Here is a 16467-nt window from a genome sequence, read left to right on the forward strand (position 1 = left end):
GAAAAACGTAAAAAAACGTGAAAAAAAAGTAAGAGGAAGAGAAGGGAAAAAAAGGTGGAAATGGGTTTAAAAGTGATTTCGGCGGAGAAATATATATATATATATATATATATATATATATATATATATATACGCGCACACACACACATATATATAAACGTATTCTCCGTTGAGATATTGCAGCCGCTGCTGTGTCCAGGCCCAGGAGCCTTAGCACTGTGCTGTGATGTCACTCAATACCACTGACATCACTAGGTGTAAACAACATCTCTCCTTTGCTGTGTATGTGACTATGGAGCTGTTTGGTGATGTCGTCTATTACGGCCTTCATAGAAGCAACAGGAGATTGTTGCATCCATCTAGAACCCTCAGAACTACAGTGCTATGATGTCACTCACTTCCACAGGCCTTGCAGAGTGTAAACAACAACAACCCAGCTTTGTTGTGTATGTAACCATAGGGATTGTGATGTCACCTAGAACCTTCACAGCAGCGACAGCTTTATGAGGAGCATCAGCACTGCTCTGCCTGAGCAGAACCATCACCGCCATAGGTTGTCAAATAACCCGGATTTAACCCACACAGGTAAGTCCAATGGGGTGCAGGCATGTCCTCTATGCTTACAGCTTCCCGTGGGTGTTGGTTTGATACCGTTTGGGGACAGCCAAGGAGGCATCTGCAGGCAACAAAGGTAGGTGTGTGCTTGTGTGTGTGTTTCCTATGCAGATCCTAAGCCCAGTGTCACATGCAAGTAGGAGGAGTAAGAAGGGTTCCTGGCAAATCCGGGTTATGGATTGCATTTAAAAAGGCCCCGTGGGAGTGCAATGGGCCCCTGTCTTGCTGCTTAGCAATAATGGTATGGGTTTAGGTTCTGCTGTGTGTACTGGTGGTTGACTGCCCCCCAGCCCAGAGTGTGCATGGAAAATTGTCTGGCAGCCTCCCTGACAGCAAGCAGTGATAGTGCCCATGAAGGGGACCTTGTTGGGCCCGCCCCTTTCACGGTTATCGCTTCTCGGCCTTTTGGCTAAGATCAAGTGTAGTATCTGTTCTTATCAGTTTAATATCTGATACGTCCCCTATCTGGGGACCATATATTAAATGGATTTTTGAGAACGGGGGCCGATTTCGAAGCTTGCTTCCGTCGCCCTATGCATTGACCCGATATGGCAGTATCTTCGGGTACAGTGCACCACCCCCTTACAGGGTTAAAAAGAAAGATTCCTACTTTCATTGCTACCTGCTTGCTGGCTAGCCAGCTAGCCAGCCCTGTGGGCCTTGCTGCTGCTGCTGCTGCTGCTGCAGCCAAAAAACAAAAGGTGGTGCTGCTGCTGCTTCTGCTGCTTCTGCTTGTGTCTGGCCGCTGTTGGAGCGTCCAGGCACAGGACTTCTGCTGCTGCTGACTAAATGGCCTCCTTAATTGGATCATTTGAGTAGCCAGCACACCTGTGCAGGTAGGGCATGACATGATAGGCAGCTGCCTTGATAGCGGGTGGGTGCTGAATGTTCCTAATTGACAAAATAAGATTAATGCTTATGAAGAAATATAAAATCTCATCCCTTCCCCAATATCGCGCCACACCCCTACCCCTTAATTCCCTGGTTGAACTTGATGGACATATGTCTTTTTTCGACCGTACTAACTATGTAACTATGTAACATAACATGGGGGGGTCTCCTGGCTGTTCACACAGGTGTGTCATTGCTGTACATTGACCATGCATTGCTTCTGTGGTATTGCAAAGGCAAAGACAAATGCTTCCAGCCATCCATTGCACTAATGGATTGGTCATCAGCTGGCTGTCTATGTCCCGCATCAATATAGACCAAAGTACAGAGGGTTAGGCTATGCTATAGTGCACCTACCTGATGCATCAGAAGGTGCGAGGCCCTTGCTAAATTCTGTGCACAGACTTTGAGATCTATGCTTTAGACTGTATCTAAACCTGCTCCAACATGGACTGACATTCTGGCCTACTTTCAGCCGATGCGACTTGTCTGTCGCTGAACAGTCGCTTTTTATGTATTCAGCACCTATGTATAATGTTGTAAAAATGCTCTAGAAGCTAAAGTCGCAGAAATGTCACACATATTTGGCCTGCAACTTTCTGTGCGACAAATTCAGACAGGAAAAATCAGTATAAATCCTTAGAAAATTATCCCCCAGTGTCTCCATCTGCTGGCGGTATTGAATAAGCATTGCTGCACTGATGGGGTATGCATTAGACGAAAAAAAAGAAGAAAAAGAAGAATAATACGCCCAGAAAAGAGGCGAAAAGGAGAAAAACGTAAAAAAACGTGAAAAAAAAGTAAGAGGAAGAGAAGGGAAAAAAAGGTGGAAATGGGTTTAAAAGTGATTTCGGCGGAGAAATATATATATATATATATATATATATATATATATATATATATATATACGCGCACACACACACATATATATAAACGTATTCTCCGTTGAGATATTGCAGCCGCTGCTGTGTCCAGGCCCAGGAGCCTTAGCACTGTGCTGTGATGTCACTCAATACCACTGACATCACTAGGTGTAAACAACATCTCTCCTTTGCTGTGTATGTGACTATGGAGCTGTTTGGTGATGTCGTCTATTATGGCCTTCATAGAAGCAACAGGAGATTGTTGCATCCATCTAGAACCCTCAGAACTACAGTGCTATGATGTCACTCACTTCCACAGGCCTTGCAGAGTGTAAACAACAACAACCCAGCTTTGTTGTGTATGTAACCATAGGGATTGTGATGTCACCTAGAACCTTCACAGCAGCGACAGCTTTATGAGGAGCATCAGCACTGCTCTGCCTGAGCAGAACCATCACCGCCATAGGTTGTCAAATAACCCGGATTTAACCCACACAGGTAAGTCCAATGGGGTGCAGGCATGTCCTCTATGCTTACAGCTTCCCGTGGGTGTTGGTTTGATACCGTTTGGGGACAGCCAAGGAGGCATCTGCAGGCAACAAAGGTAGGTGTGTGCTTGTGTGTGTGTTTCCTATGCAGATCCTAAGCCCAGTGTCACATGCAAGTAGGAGGAGTAAGAAGGGTTCCTGGCAAATCCGGGTTATGGATTGCATTTAAAAAGGCCCCGTGGGAGTGCAATGGGCCCCTGTCTTGCTGCTTAGCAATAATGGTATGGGTTTAGGTTCTGCTGTGTGTACTGGTGGTTGACTGCCCCCCAGCCCAGAGTGTGCATGGAAAATTGTCTGGCAGCCTCCCTGACAGCAAGCAGTGATAGTGCCCATGAAGGGGACCTTGTTGGGCCCGCCCCTTTCACGGTTATCGCTTCTCGGCCTTTTGGCTAAGATCAAGTGTAGTATCTGTTCTTATCAGTTTAATATCTGATACGTCCCCTATCTGGGGACCATATATTAAATGGATTTTTGAGAACGGGGGCCGATTTCGAAGCTTGCTTCCGTCGCCCTATGTATTGACCCGATATGGCAGTATCTTCGGGTACAGTGCACCACCCCCTTACAGGGTTAAAAAGAAAGATTCCTACTTTCATTGCTACCTGCTTGCTGGCTAGCCAGCTAGCCAGCCCTGTGGGCCTTGCTGCTGCTGCTGCTGCTGCTGCTGCTGCAGCCAAAAAACAAAAGGTGGTGCTGCTGCTGCTTCTGCTGCTTCTGCTTGTGTCTGGCCGCTGTTGGAGCGTCCAGGCACAGGACTTCTGCTGCTGCTGACTAAATGGCCTCCTTAATTGGATCATTTGAGTAGCCAGCACACCTGTGCAGGTAGGGCATGACATGATAGGCAGCTGCCTTGATAGCGGGTGGGTGCTGAATGTTCCTAATTGACAAAATAAGATTAATGCTTATGAAGAAATATAAAATCTCATCCCTTCCCCAATATCGCGCCACACCCCTACCCCTTAATTCCCTGGTTGAACTTGATGGACATATGTCTTTTTTCGACCGTACTAACTATGTAACTATGTAACATAACATGGGGGGGTCTCCTGGCTGTTCACACAGGTGTGTCATTGCTGTACATTGACCATGCATTGCTTCTGTGGTATTGCAAAGGCAAAGACAAATGCTTCCAGCCATCCATTGCACTAATGGATTGGTCATCAGCTGGCTGTCTATGTCCCGCATCAATATAGACCAAAGTACAGAGGGTTAGGCTATGCTATAGTGCACCTACCTGATGCATCAGAAGGTGCGAGGCCCTTGCTAAATTCTGTGCACAGACTTTGAGATCTATGCTTTAGACTGTATCTAAACCTGCTCCAACATGGACTGACATTCTGGCCTACTTTCAGCCGATGCGACTTGTCTGTCGCTGAACAGTCGCTTTTTATGTATTCAGCACCTATGTATAATGTTGTAAAAATGCTCTAGAAGCTAAAGTCGCAGAAATGTCACACATATTTGGCCTGCAACTTTCTGTGCGACAAATTCAGACAGGAAAAATCAGTATAAATCCTTAGAAAATTATCCCCCAGTGTCTCCATCTGCTGGCGGTATTGAATAAGCATTGCTGCACTGATGGGGTATGCATTAGACGAAAAAAAAGAAGAAAAAGAAGAATAATACGCCCAGAAAAGAGGCGAAAAGGAGAAAAACGTAAAAAAACTTGAAAAAAAAGTAAGAGGAAGAGAAGGGAAAAAAAGGTGGAAATGGGTTTAAAAGTGATTTCGGCGGAGAAATATATATATATATATATATATATATATATATATATATATATATATATACGCGCACACACACACATATATATAAACGTATTCTCCGTTGAGATATTGCAGCCGCTGCTGTGTCCAGGCCCAGGAGCCTTAGCACTGTGCTGTGATGTCACTCAATACCACTGACATCACTAGGTGTAAACAACATCTCTCCTTTGCTGTGTATGTGACTATGGAGCTGTTTGGTGATGTCGTCTATTACGGCCTTCATAGAAGCAACAGGAGATTGTTGCATCCATCTAGAACCCTCAGAACTACAGTGCTATGATGTCACTCACTTCCACAGGCCTTGCAGAGTGTAAACAACAACAACCCAGCTTTGTTGTGTATGTAACCATAGGGATTGTGATGTCACCTAGAACCTTCACAGCAGCGACAGCTTTATGAGGAGCATCAGCACTGCTCTGCCTGAGCAGAACCATCACCGCCATAGGTTGTCAAATAACCCGGATTTAACCCACACAGGTAAGTCCAATGGGGTGCAGGCATGTCCTCTATGCTTACAGCTTCCCGTGGGTGTTGGTTTGATACCGTTTGGGGACAGCCAAGGAGGCATCTGCAGGCAACAAAGGTAGGTGTGTGCTTGTGTGTGTGTTTCCTATGCAGATCCTAAGCCCAGTGTCACATGCAAGTAGGAGGAGTAAGAAGGGTTCCTGGCAAATCCGGGTTATGGATTGCATTTAAAAAGGCCCCGTGGGAGTGCAATGGGCCCCTGTCTTGCTGCTTAGCAATAATGGTATGGGTTTAGGTTCTGCTGTGTGTACTGGTGGTTGACTGCCCCCCAGCCCAGAGTGTGCATGGAAAATTGTCTGGCAGCCTCCCTGACAGCAAGCAGTGATAGTGCCCATGAAGGGGACCTTGTTGGGCCCGCCCCTTTCACGGTTATCGCTTCTCGGCCTTTTGGCTAAGATCAAGTGTAGTATCTGTTCTTATCAGTTTAATATCTGATACGTCCCCTATCTGGGGACCATATATTAAATGGATTTTTGAGAACGGGGGCCGATTTCGAAGCTTGCTTCCGTCGCCCTATGCATTGACCCGATATGGCAGTATCTTCGGGTACAGTGCACCACCCCCTTACAGGGTTAAAAAGAAAGATTCCTACTTTCATTGCTACCTGCTTGCTGGCTAGCCAGCTAGCCAGCCCTGTGGGCCTTGCTGCTGCTGCTGCTGCTGCTGCTGCTGCTGCTGCTGCAGCCAAAAAACAAAAGGTGGTGCTGCTGCTGCTTCTGCTGCTTCTGCTTGTGTCTGGCCGCTGTTGGAGCGTCCAGGCACAGGACTTCTGCTGCTGCTGACTAAATGGCCTCCTTAATTGGATCATTTGAGTAGCCAGCACACCTGTGCAGGTAGGGCATGACATGATAGGCAGCTGCCTTGATAGCGGGTGGGTGCTGAATGTTCCTAATTGACAAAATAAGATTAATGCTTATGAAGAAATATAAAATCTCATCCCTTCCCCAATATCGCGCCACACCCCTACCCCTTAATTCCCTGGTTGAACTTGATGGACATATGTCTTTTTTCGACCGTACTAACTATGTAACTATGTAACATAACATGGGGGGGTCTCCTGGCTGTTCACACAGGTGTGTCATTGCTGTACATTGACCATGCATTGCTTCTGTGGTATTGCAAAGGCAAAGACAAATGCTTCCAGCCATCCATTGCACTAATGGATTGGTCATCAGCTGGCTGTCTATGTCCCGCATCAATATAGACCAAAGTACAGAGGGTTAGGCTATGCTATAGTGCACCTACCTGATGCATCAGAAGGTGCGAGGCCCTTGCTAAATTCTGTGCACAGACTTTGAGATCTATGCTTTAGACTGTATCTAAACCTGCTCCAACATGGACTGACATTCTGGCCTACTTTCAGCCGATGCGACTTGTCTGTCGCTGAACAGTCGCTTTTTATGTATTCAGCACCTATGTATAATGTTGTAAAAATGCTCTAGAAGCTAAAGTCGCAGAAATGTCACACATATTTGGCCTGCAACTTTCTGTGCGACAAATTCAGACAGGAAAAATCAGTATAAATCCTTAGAAAATTATCCCCCAGTGTCTCCATCTGCTGGCGGTATTGAATAAGCATTGCTGCACTGATGGGGTATGCATTAGACGAAAAAAAAGAAGAAAAAGAAGAATAATACGCCCAGAAAAGAGGCGAAAAGGAGAAAAACGTAAAAAAACGTGAAAAAAAAGTAAGAGGAAGAGAAGGGAAAAAAAGGTGGAAATGGGTTTAAAAGTGATTTCGGCGGAGAAATATATATATATATATATATATATATATATATATATATATATATACGCGCACACACACACATATATATAAACGTATTCTCCGTTGAGATATTGCAGCCGCTGCTGTGTCCAGGCCCAGGAGCCTTAGCACTGTGCTGTGATGTCACTCAATACCACTGACATCACTAGGTGTAAACAACATCTCTCCTTTGCTGTGTATGTGACTATGGAGCTGTTTGGTGATGTCGTCTATTATGGCCTTCATAGAAGCAACAGGAGATTGTTGCATCCATCTAGAACCCTCAGAACTACAGTGCTATGATGTCACTCACTTCCACAGGCCTTGCAGAGTGTAAACAACAACAACCCAGCTTTGTTGTGTATGTAACCATAGGGATTGTGATGTCACCTAGAACCTTCACAGCAGCGACAGCTTTATGAGGAGCATCAGCACTGCTCTGCCTGAGCAGAACCATCACCGCCATAGGTTGTCAAATAACCCGGATTTAACCCACACAGGTAAGTCCAATGGGGTGCAGGCATGTCCTCTATGCTTACAGCTTCCCGTGGGTGTTGGTTTGATACCGTTTGGGGACAGCCAAGGAGGCATCTGCAGGCAACAAAGGTAGGTGTGTGCTTGTGTGTGTGTTTCCTATGCAGATCCTAAGCCCAGTGTCACATGCAAGTAGGAGGAGTAAGAAGGGTTCCTGGCAAATCCGGTTATGGATTGCATTTAAAAAGGCCCCGTGGGAGTGCAATGGGCCCCTGTCTTGCTGCTTAGCAATAATGGTATGGGTTTAGGTTCTGCTGTGTGTACTGGTGGTTGACTGCCCCCCAGCCCAGAGTGTGCATGGAAAATTGTCTGGCAGCCTCCCTGACAGCAAGCAGTGATAGTGCCCATGAAGGGGACCTTGTTGGGCCCGCCCCTTTCACGGTTATCGCTTCTCGGCCTTTTGGCTAAGATCAAGTGTAGTATCTGTTCTTATCAGTTTAATATCTGATACGTCCCCTATCTGGGGACCATATATTAAATGGATTTTTGAGAACGGGGGCCGATTTCGAAGCTTGCTTCCGTCGCCCTATGCATTGACCCGATATGGCAGTATCTTCGGGTACAGTGCACCACCCCCTTACAGGGTTAAAAAGAAAGATTCCTACTTTCATTGCTACCTGCTTGCTGGCTAGCCAGCTAGCCAGCCCTGTGGGCCTTGCCTGCTGCTGCTGCTGCTGCTGCTGCTGCTGCAGCCAAAAAACAAAAGGTGGTGCTGCTGCTGCTTCTGCTGCTTCTGCTTGTGTCTGGCCGCTGTTGGAGCGTCCAGGCACAGGACTTCTGCTGCTGCTGACTAAATGGCCTCCTTAATTGGATCATTTGAGTAGCCAGCACACCTGTGCAGGTAGGGCATGACATGATAGGCAGCTGCCTTGATAGCGGGTGGGTGCTGAATGTTCCTAATTGACAAAATAAGATTAATGCTTATGAAGAAATATAAAATCTCATCCCTTCCCCAATATCGCGCCACACCCCTACCCTTAATTCCCTGGTTGAACTTGATGGACATATGTCTTTTTTCGACCGTACTAACTATGTAACTATGTAACATAACATGGGGGGGTCTCCTGGCTGTTCACACAGGTGTGTCATTGCTGTACATTGACCATGCATTGCTTCTGTGGTATTGCAAAGGCAAAGACAAATGCTTCCAGCCATCCATTGCACTAATGGATTGGTCATCAGCTGGCTGTCTATGTCCCGCATCAATATAGGACCAAAGTACAGAGGGTTAGGCTATGCTATAAGTGCACCTACCTGATGCATCAGAAGGTGCGAGGCCCTTGCTAAATTCTGTGCACAGACTTTGAGATCTATGCTTTAGACTGTATCTAAACCTGCTCCAACATGGACTGACATTCTGGCCTACTTTCAGCCGATGCGACTTGTCTGTCGCTGAACAGTCGCTTTTTATGTATTCAGCACCTATGTATAATGTTGTAAAAATGCTCTAGAAGCTAAAGTCGCAGAAATGTCACACATATTTGGCCTGCAACTTTCTGTGCGACAAATTCAGACAGGAAAAATCAGTATAAATCCTTAGAAAATTATCCCCCAGTGTCTCCATCTGCTGGCGGTATTGAATAAGCATTGCTGCACTGATGGGTATGCATTAGACGAAAAAAAAGAAGAAAAAGAAGAATAATACGCCCAGAAAAGAGGCGAAAAGGAGAAAAACGTAAAAAAAACGTGAAAAAAAAGTAAGAGGAAGAGAAGGGAAAAAAAAGGTGGAAATGGGTTTAAAAGTGATTTCGGCGGAGAAATATATATATATATATATATATATATATATATATATATATATATATATATATATATATATAGGCGCACACACACACATATATATAAACGTATTACCTCCGTTGAGATATTGCAGCCGCTGCTGTGTCCAGGCCCAGGAGCCTTAGCACTGTGCTGTGATGTCACTCAATACCACTGACATCACTAGGTGTAAACAACATCTCTCCTTTGCTGTGTATGTGACTATGGAGCTGTTTGGTGATGTCGTCTATTATGGCCTTCATAGAAGCAACAGGAGATTGTTGCATCCATCTAGAACCCTCAGAACTACAGTGCTATGATGTCACTCACTTCCACAGGCCTTGCAGAGTGTAAACAACAACAACCCAGCTTTGTTGTGTATGTAACCATAGGGATTGTGATGTCACCTAGAACCTTCACAGCAGCGACAGCTTTATGAGGAGCATCAGCACTGCTCTGCCTGAGCAGAACCATCACCGCCATAGGTTGTCAAATAACCCGGATTTAACCCACACAGGTAAGTCCAATGGGGTGCAGGCATGTCCTCTATGCTTACAGCTTCCCGTGGGTGTTGGTTTGATACCGTTTGGGGACAGCCAAGGAGGCATCTGCAGGCAACAAGGTAGGTGTGTGCTTGTGTGTGTGTTTCCTATGCAGATCCTAAGCCCAGTGTCACATGCAAGTAGTAGGAGTAAGAAGGGTTCCTGCAAATCCGGGTTATGGATTGCATTTAAAAAGGCCCCGTGGGAGTGCAATGGGCCCCTGTCTTGCTGCTTAGCAATAATGGTATGGGTTTAGGTTCTGCTGTGTGTACTGGTGGTTGACTGCCCCCCAGCCCAGAGTGTGCATGGAAAATTGTCTGGCAGCCTCCCTGACAGCAAGCAGTGATAGTGCCCATGAAGGGGACCTTGTTGGGCCCGCCCCTTTCACGGTTATCGCTTCTCGGCCTTTTGGCTAAGATCAAGTGTAGTATCTGTTCTTATCAGTTTAATATCTGATACGTCCCCTATCTGGGGACCATATATTAAATGGATTTTTGAGAACGGGGGCCGATTTCGAAGCTTGCTTCCGTCGCCCTATGCATTGACCCCGATATGGCAGTATCTTCGGGTACAGTGCACCACCCCCTTACAGGGTTAAAAAGAAAGATTCCTACTTTCATTGCTACCTGCTTGCTGGCTAGCCAGCTAGCCAGCCCTGTGGGCCTTGCTGCTGCTGCTGCTGCTGCTGCTGCTGCAGCCAAAAAACAAAAGGTGGTGCTGCTGCTGCTTCTGCTGCTTCTGCTGCTTCTGCTTGTGTCTGGCCGCTGTTGGAGCGTCCAGGCACAGGACTTCTGCTGCTGCTGACTAAATGGCCTCCTTAATTGGATCATTTGAGTAGCCAGCACACCTGTGCAGGTAGGGCATGACATGATAGGCAGCTGCCTTGATAGCGGGTGGGTGCTGAATGTTCCTAATTGACAAAATAAGATTAATGCTTATGAAGAAATATAAAATCTCATCCCTTCCCCAATATTGCGCCACACCCCTACCCCTTAATTCCCTGGTTGAACTTGATGGACATATGTCTTTTTTCGACCGTACTAACTATGTAACTATGTAACATAACATGGGGGGGTCTCCTGGCTGTTCACACAGGTGTGTCATTGCTGTACATTGACCATGCATTGCTTCTGTGGTATTGCAAAGGCAAAGACAAATGCTTCCAGCCATCCATTGCACTAATGGATTGGTCATCAGCTGGCTGTCTATGTCCCGCATCAATATAGACCAAAGTACAGAGGGTTAGGCTATGCTATAGTGCACCTACCTGATGCATCAGAAGGTGCGAGGCCCTTGCTAAATTCTGTGCACAGACTTTGAGATCTATGCTTTAGACTGTATCTAAACCTGCTCCAACATGGACTGACATTCTGGCCTACTTTCAGCCGATGCGACTTGTCTGTCGCTGAACAGTCGCTTTTTATGTATTCAGCACCTATGTATAATGTTGTAAAAATGCTCTAGAAGCTAAAGTCGCAGAAATGTCACACATATTTGGCCTGCAACTTTCTGTGCGACAAATTCAGACAGGAAAAATCAGTATAAATCCTTAGAAAATTATCCCCCAGTGTCTCCATCTGCTGGCGGTATTGAATAAGCATTGCTGCACTGATGGGGTATGCATTAGACGAAAAAAAAGAAGAAAAAGAAGAATAATACGCCCAGAAAAGAGGGCGAAAAGGAGAAAAACGTAAAAAAACGTGAAAAAAAAGTAAGAGGAAGAGAAGGGAAAAAAAGGTGGAAATGGGTTTAAAAGTGATTTCGGCGGAGAAATATATATATAATATATATATATATATATATATATATATATATATATATATATACGCGCACACACACACATATATATAAACGTATTCTCCGTTGAGATATTGCAGCCGCTGCTGTGTCCAGGCCCAGGAGCCTTAGCACTGTGCTGTGATGTCACTCAATACCACTGACATCACTAGGTGTAAACAACATCTCTCCTTTGCTGTGTATGTGACTATGGAGCTGTTTGGTGATGTCGTCTATTATGGCCTTCATAGAAGCAACAGGAGATTGTTGCATCCATCTAGAACCCTCAGAACTACAGTGCTATGATGTCACTCACTTCCACAGGCCTTGCAGAGTGTAAACAACAACAACCCAGCTTTGTTGTGTATGTAACCATAGGGATTGTGATGTCACCTAGAACCTTCACAGCAGCGACAGCTTTATGAGGAGCATCAGCACTGCTCTGCCTGAGCAGAACCATCACCGCCATAGGTTGTCAAATAACCCGGATTTAACCCACACAGGTAAGTCCAATGGGGTGCAGGCATGTCCTCTATGCTTACAGCTTCCCGTGGGTGTTGGTTTGATACCGTTTGGGGACAGCCAAGGAGGCATCTGCAGGCAACAAAGGTAGGTGTGTGCTTGTGTGTGTGTTTCCTATGCAGATCCTAAGCCCAGTGTCACATGCAAGTAGGAGGAGTAAGAAGGGTTCCTGGCAAATCCGGGTTATGGATTGCATTTAAAAAGGCCCCGTGGGAGTGCAATGGGCCCCTGTCTTGCTGCTTAGCAATAATGGTATGGGTTTAGGTTCTGCTGTGTGTACTGGTGGTTGACTGCCCCCCAGCCCAGAGTGTGCATGGAAAATTGTCTGGCAGCCTCCCTGACAGCAAGCAGTGATAGTGCCCATGAAGGGGACCTTGTTGGGCCCGCCCCTTTCACGGTTATCGCTTCTCGGCCTTTTGGCTAAGATCAAGTGTAGTATCTGTTCTTATCAGTTTAATATCTGATACGTCCCCTATCTGGGGACCATATATTAAATGGATTTTTGAGAACGGGGGCCGATTTCGAAGCTTGCTTCCGTCGCCCTATGCATTGACCCGATATGGCAGTATCTTCGGGTACAGTGCACCACCCCCTTACAGGGTTAAAAAGAAAGATTCCTACTTTCATTGCTACCTGCTTGCTGGCTAGCCAGCTAGCCAGCCCTGTGGGCCTTGCTGCTGCTGCTGCTGCTGCTGCTGCTGCAGCCAAAAAACAAAAGGTGGTGCTGCTGCTGCTTCTGCTGCTTCTGCTTGTGTCTGGCCGCTGTTGGAGCGTCCAGGCACAGGACTTCTGCTGCTGCTGACTAAATGGCCTCCTTAATTGGATCATTTGAGTAGCCAGCACACCTGTGCAGGTAGGGCATGACATGATAGGCAGCTGCCTTGATAGCGGGTGGGTGCTGAATGTTCCTAATTGACAAAATAAGATTAATGCTTATGAAGAAATATAAAATCTCATCCCTTCCCCAATATCGCGCCACACCCCTACCCCTTAATTCCCTGGTTGAACTTGATGGACATATGTCTTTTTTCGACCGTACTAACTATGTAACTATGTAACATAACATGGGGGGGTCTCCTGGCTGTTCACACAGGTGTGTCATTGCTGTACATTGACCATGCATTGCTTCTGTGGTATTGCAAAGGCAAAGACAAATGCTTCCAGCCATCCATTGCACTAATGGATTGGTCATCAGCTGGCTGTCTATGTCCCGCATCAATATAGACCAAAGTACAGAGGGTTAGGCTATGCTATAGTGCACCTACCTGATGCATCAGAAGGTGCGAGGCCCTTGCTAAATTCTGTGCACAGACTTTGAGATCTATGCTTTAGACTGTATCTAAACCTGCTCCAACATGGACTGACATTCTGGCCTACTTTCAGCCGATGCGACTTGTCTGTCGCTGAACAGTCGCTTTTTATGTATTCAGCACCTATGTATAATGTTGTAAAAATGCTCTAGAAGCTAAAGTCGCAGAAATGTCACACATATTTGGCCTGCAACTTTCTGTGCGACAAATTCAGACAGGAAAAATCAGTATAAATCCTTAGAAAATTATCCCCCAGTGTCTCCATCTGCTGGCGGTATTGAATAAGCATTGCTGCACTGATGGGGTATGCATTAGACGAAAAAAAAGAAGAAAAAGAAGAATAATACGCCCAGAAAAGAGGCGAAAAGGAGAAAAACGTAAAAAAACGTGAAAAAAAAGTAAGAGGAAGAGAAGGGAAAAAAAGGTGGAAATGGGTTTAAAAGTGATTTCGGCGGAGAAATATATATATATATATATATATATATATATATATATATATATACGCGCACACACACACATATATATAAACGTATTCTCCGTTGAGATATTGCAGCCGCTGCTGTGTCCAGGCCCAGGAGCCTTAGCACTGTGCTGTGATGTCACTCAATACCACTGACATCACTAGGTGTAAACAACATCTCTCCTTTGCTGTGTATGTGACTATGGAGCTGTTTGGTGATGTCGTCTATTATGGCCTTCATAGAAGCAACAGGAGATTGTTGCATCCATCTAGAACCCTCAGAACTACAGTGCTATGATGTCACTCACTTCCACAGGCCTTGCAGAGTGTAAACAACAACAACCCAGCTTTGTTGTGTATGTAACCATAGGGATTGTGATGTCACCTAGAACCTTCACAGCAGCGACAGCTTTATGAGGAGCATCAGCACTGCTCTGCCTGAGCAGAACCATCACCGCCATAGGTTGTCAAATAACCCGGATTTAACCCACACAGGTAAGTCCAATGGGGTGCAGGCATGTCCTCTATGCTTACAGCTTCCCGTGGGTGTTGGTTTGATACCGTTTGGGGACAGCCAAGGAGGCATCTGCAGGCAACAAAGGTAGGTGTGTGCTTGTGTGTGTGTTTCCTATGCAGATCCTAAGCCCAGTGTCACATGCAAGTAGGAGGAGTAAGAAGGGTTCCTGGCAAATCCGGGTTATGGATTGCATTTAAAAAGGCCCCGTGGGAGTGCAATGGGCCCCTGTCTTGCTGCTTAGCAATAATGGTATGGGTTTAGGTTCTGCTGTGTGTACTGGTGGTTGACTGCCCCCCAGCCCAGAGTGTGCATGGAAAATTGTCTGGCAGCCTCCCTGACAGCAAGCAGTGATAGTGCCCATGAAGGGGACCTTGTTGGGCCCGCCCCTTTCACGGTTATCGCTTCTCGGCCTTTTGGCTAAGATCAAGTGTAGTATCTGTTCTTATCAGTTTAATATCTGATACGTCCCCTATCTGGGGACCATATATTAAATGGATTTTTGAGAACGGGGGCCGATTTCGAAGCTTGCTTCCGTCGCCCTATGCATTGACCCGATATGGCAGTATCTTCGGGTACAGTGCACCACCCCCTTACAGGGTTAAAAAGAAAGATTCCTACTTTCATTGCTACCTGCTTGCTGGCTAGCCAGCTAGCCAGCCCTGTGGACCTTGCTGCTGCTGCTGCTGCTGCTGCTGCAGCCAAAAAACAAAAGGTGGTGCTGCTGCTGCTTCTGCTGCTTCTGCTTGTGTCTGGCCGCTGTTGGAGCGTCCAGGCACAGGACTTCTGCTGCTGCTGACTAAATGGCCTCCTTAATTGGATCATTTGAGTAGCCAGCACACCTGTGCAGGTAGGGCATGACATGATAGGCAGCTGCCTTGATAGCGGGTGGGTGCTGAATGTTCCTAATTGACAAAATAAGATTAATGCTTATGAAGAAATATAAAATCTCATCCCTTCCCCAATATCGCGCCACACCCCTACCCCTTAATTCCCTGGTTGAACTTGATGGACATATGTCTTTTTTCGACCGTACTAACTATGTAACTATGTAACATAACATGGGGGGGTCTCCTGGCTGTTCACACAGGTGTGTCATTGCTGTACATTGACCATGCATTGCTTCTGTGGTATTGCAAAGGCAAAGACAAATGCTTCCAGCCATCCATTGCACTAATGGATTGGTCATCAGCTGGCTGTCTATGTCCCGCATCAATATAGACCAAAGTACAGAGGGTTAGGCTATGCTATAGTGCACCTACCTGATGCATCAGAAGGTGCGAGGCCCTTGCTAAATTCTGTGCACAGACTTTGAGATCTATGCTTTAGACTGTATCTAAACCTGCTCCAACATGGACTGACATTCTGGCCTACTTTCAGCCGATGCGACTTGTCTGTCGCTGAACAGTCGCTTTTTATGTATTCAGCACCTATGTATAATGTTGTAAAAATGCTCTAGAAGCTAAAGTCGCAGAAATGTCACACATATTTGGCCTGCAACTTTCTGTGCGACAAATTCAGACAGGAAAAATCAGTATAAATCCTTAGAAAATTATCCCCCAGTGTCTCCATCTGCTGGCGGTATTGAATAAGCATTGCTGCACTGATGGGGTATGCATTAGACGAAAAAAAAGAAGAAAAAGAAGAATAATACGCCCAGAAAAGAGGCGAAAAGGAGAAAAACGTAAAAAAACGTGAAAAAAAAGTAAGAGGAAGAGAAGGGAAAAAAAGGTGGAAATGGGTTTAAAAGTGATTTCGGCGGAGAATATATATATATATATATATATATATATATATATATATATATATACGCGCACACACACACATATATATAAACGTATTCTCCGTTGAGATATTGCAGCCGCTGCTGTGTCCAGGCCCAGGAGCCTTAGCACTGTGCTGTGATGTCACTCAATACCACTGACATCACTAGGTGTAAACAACATCTCTCCTTTGCTGTGTATGTGACTATGGAGCTGTTTGGTGATGTCGTCTATTATGGCCTTCATAGAAGCAACAGGAGATTGTTGCATCCATCTAGAACCCTCAGAACTACAGTGCTATGATGTCACTCACTTCCACAGGCCTTGCAGAGTGTA

The 16467-nt window shown here is 45.8% G+C and overlaps 7 non-coding genes across 7 annotated transcripts; all 7 read left to right on the top strand.

Moving 5' to 3' along the window:
• Nucleotides 1–1004: 1004 nt before the first annotated feature.
• Nucleotides 1005–1195, top strand: LOC130302825 (U2 spliceosomal RNA). The gene has a single exon (XR_008852972.1). It is a non-coding gene; the product is annotated as a U2 spliceosomal RNA (small nuclear RNA).
• A 2091-nt stretch (nucleotides 1196–3286) lies between these two features.
• Nucleotides 3287–3477, top strand: LOC130302855 (U2 spliceosomal RNA). Its single transcript, XR_008853001.1, has one exon. It is a non-coding gene; the product is annotated as a U2 spliceosomal RNA (small nuclear RNA).
• A 2099-nt stretch (nucleotides 3478–5576) lies between these two features.
• On the top strand, nucleotides 5577–5767 carry LOC130302827 (U2 spliceosomal RNA). The gene has a single exon (XR_008852974.1). It is a non-coding gene; the product is annotated as a U2 spliceosomal RNA (small nuclear RNA).
• Nucleotides 5768–7870: 2103 nt separating this feature from the next.
• On the top strand, nucleotides 7871–8061 carry LOC130302828 (U2 spliceosomal RNA). The gene has a single exon (XR_008852975.1). It is a non-coding gene; the product is annotated as a U2 spliceosomal RNA (small nuclear RNA).
• Nucleotides 8062–10178: 2117 nt separating this feature from the next.
• LOC130302856 (U2 spliceosomal RNA) lies at nucleotides 10179–10370 on the top strand. Its single transcript, XR_008853002.1, has one exon. It is a non-coding gene; the product is annotated as a U2 spliceosomal RNA (small nuclear RNA).
• Nucleotides 10371–12484: 2114 nt separating this feature from the next.
• On the top strand, nucleotides 12485–12675 carry LOC130302829 (U2 spliceosomal RNA). The gene has a single exon (XR_008852976.1). It is a non-coding gene; the product is annotated as a U2 spliceosomal RNA (small nuclear RNA).
• Nucleotides 12676–14768: 2093 nt separating this feature from the next.
• On the top strand, nucleotides 14769–14959 carry LOC130302830 (U2 spliceosomal RNA). Its single transcript, XR_008852977.1, has one exon. It is a non-coding gene; the product is annotated as a U2 spliceosomal RNA (small nuclear RNA).
• The last annotated feature ends 1508 nt before the right edge of the window (nucleotides 14960–16467 follow it).

Source organism: Hyla sarda, unplaced genomic scaffold (genome assembly GCF_029499605.1).
Source record: "Hyla sarda isolate aHylSar1 unplaced genomic scaffold, aHylSar1.hap1 scaffold_1184, whole genome shotgun sequence".
NCBI lineage: Eukaryota > Metazoa > Chordata > Amphibia > Anura > Hylidae > Hyla > Hyla sarda.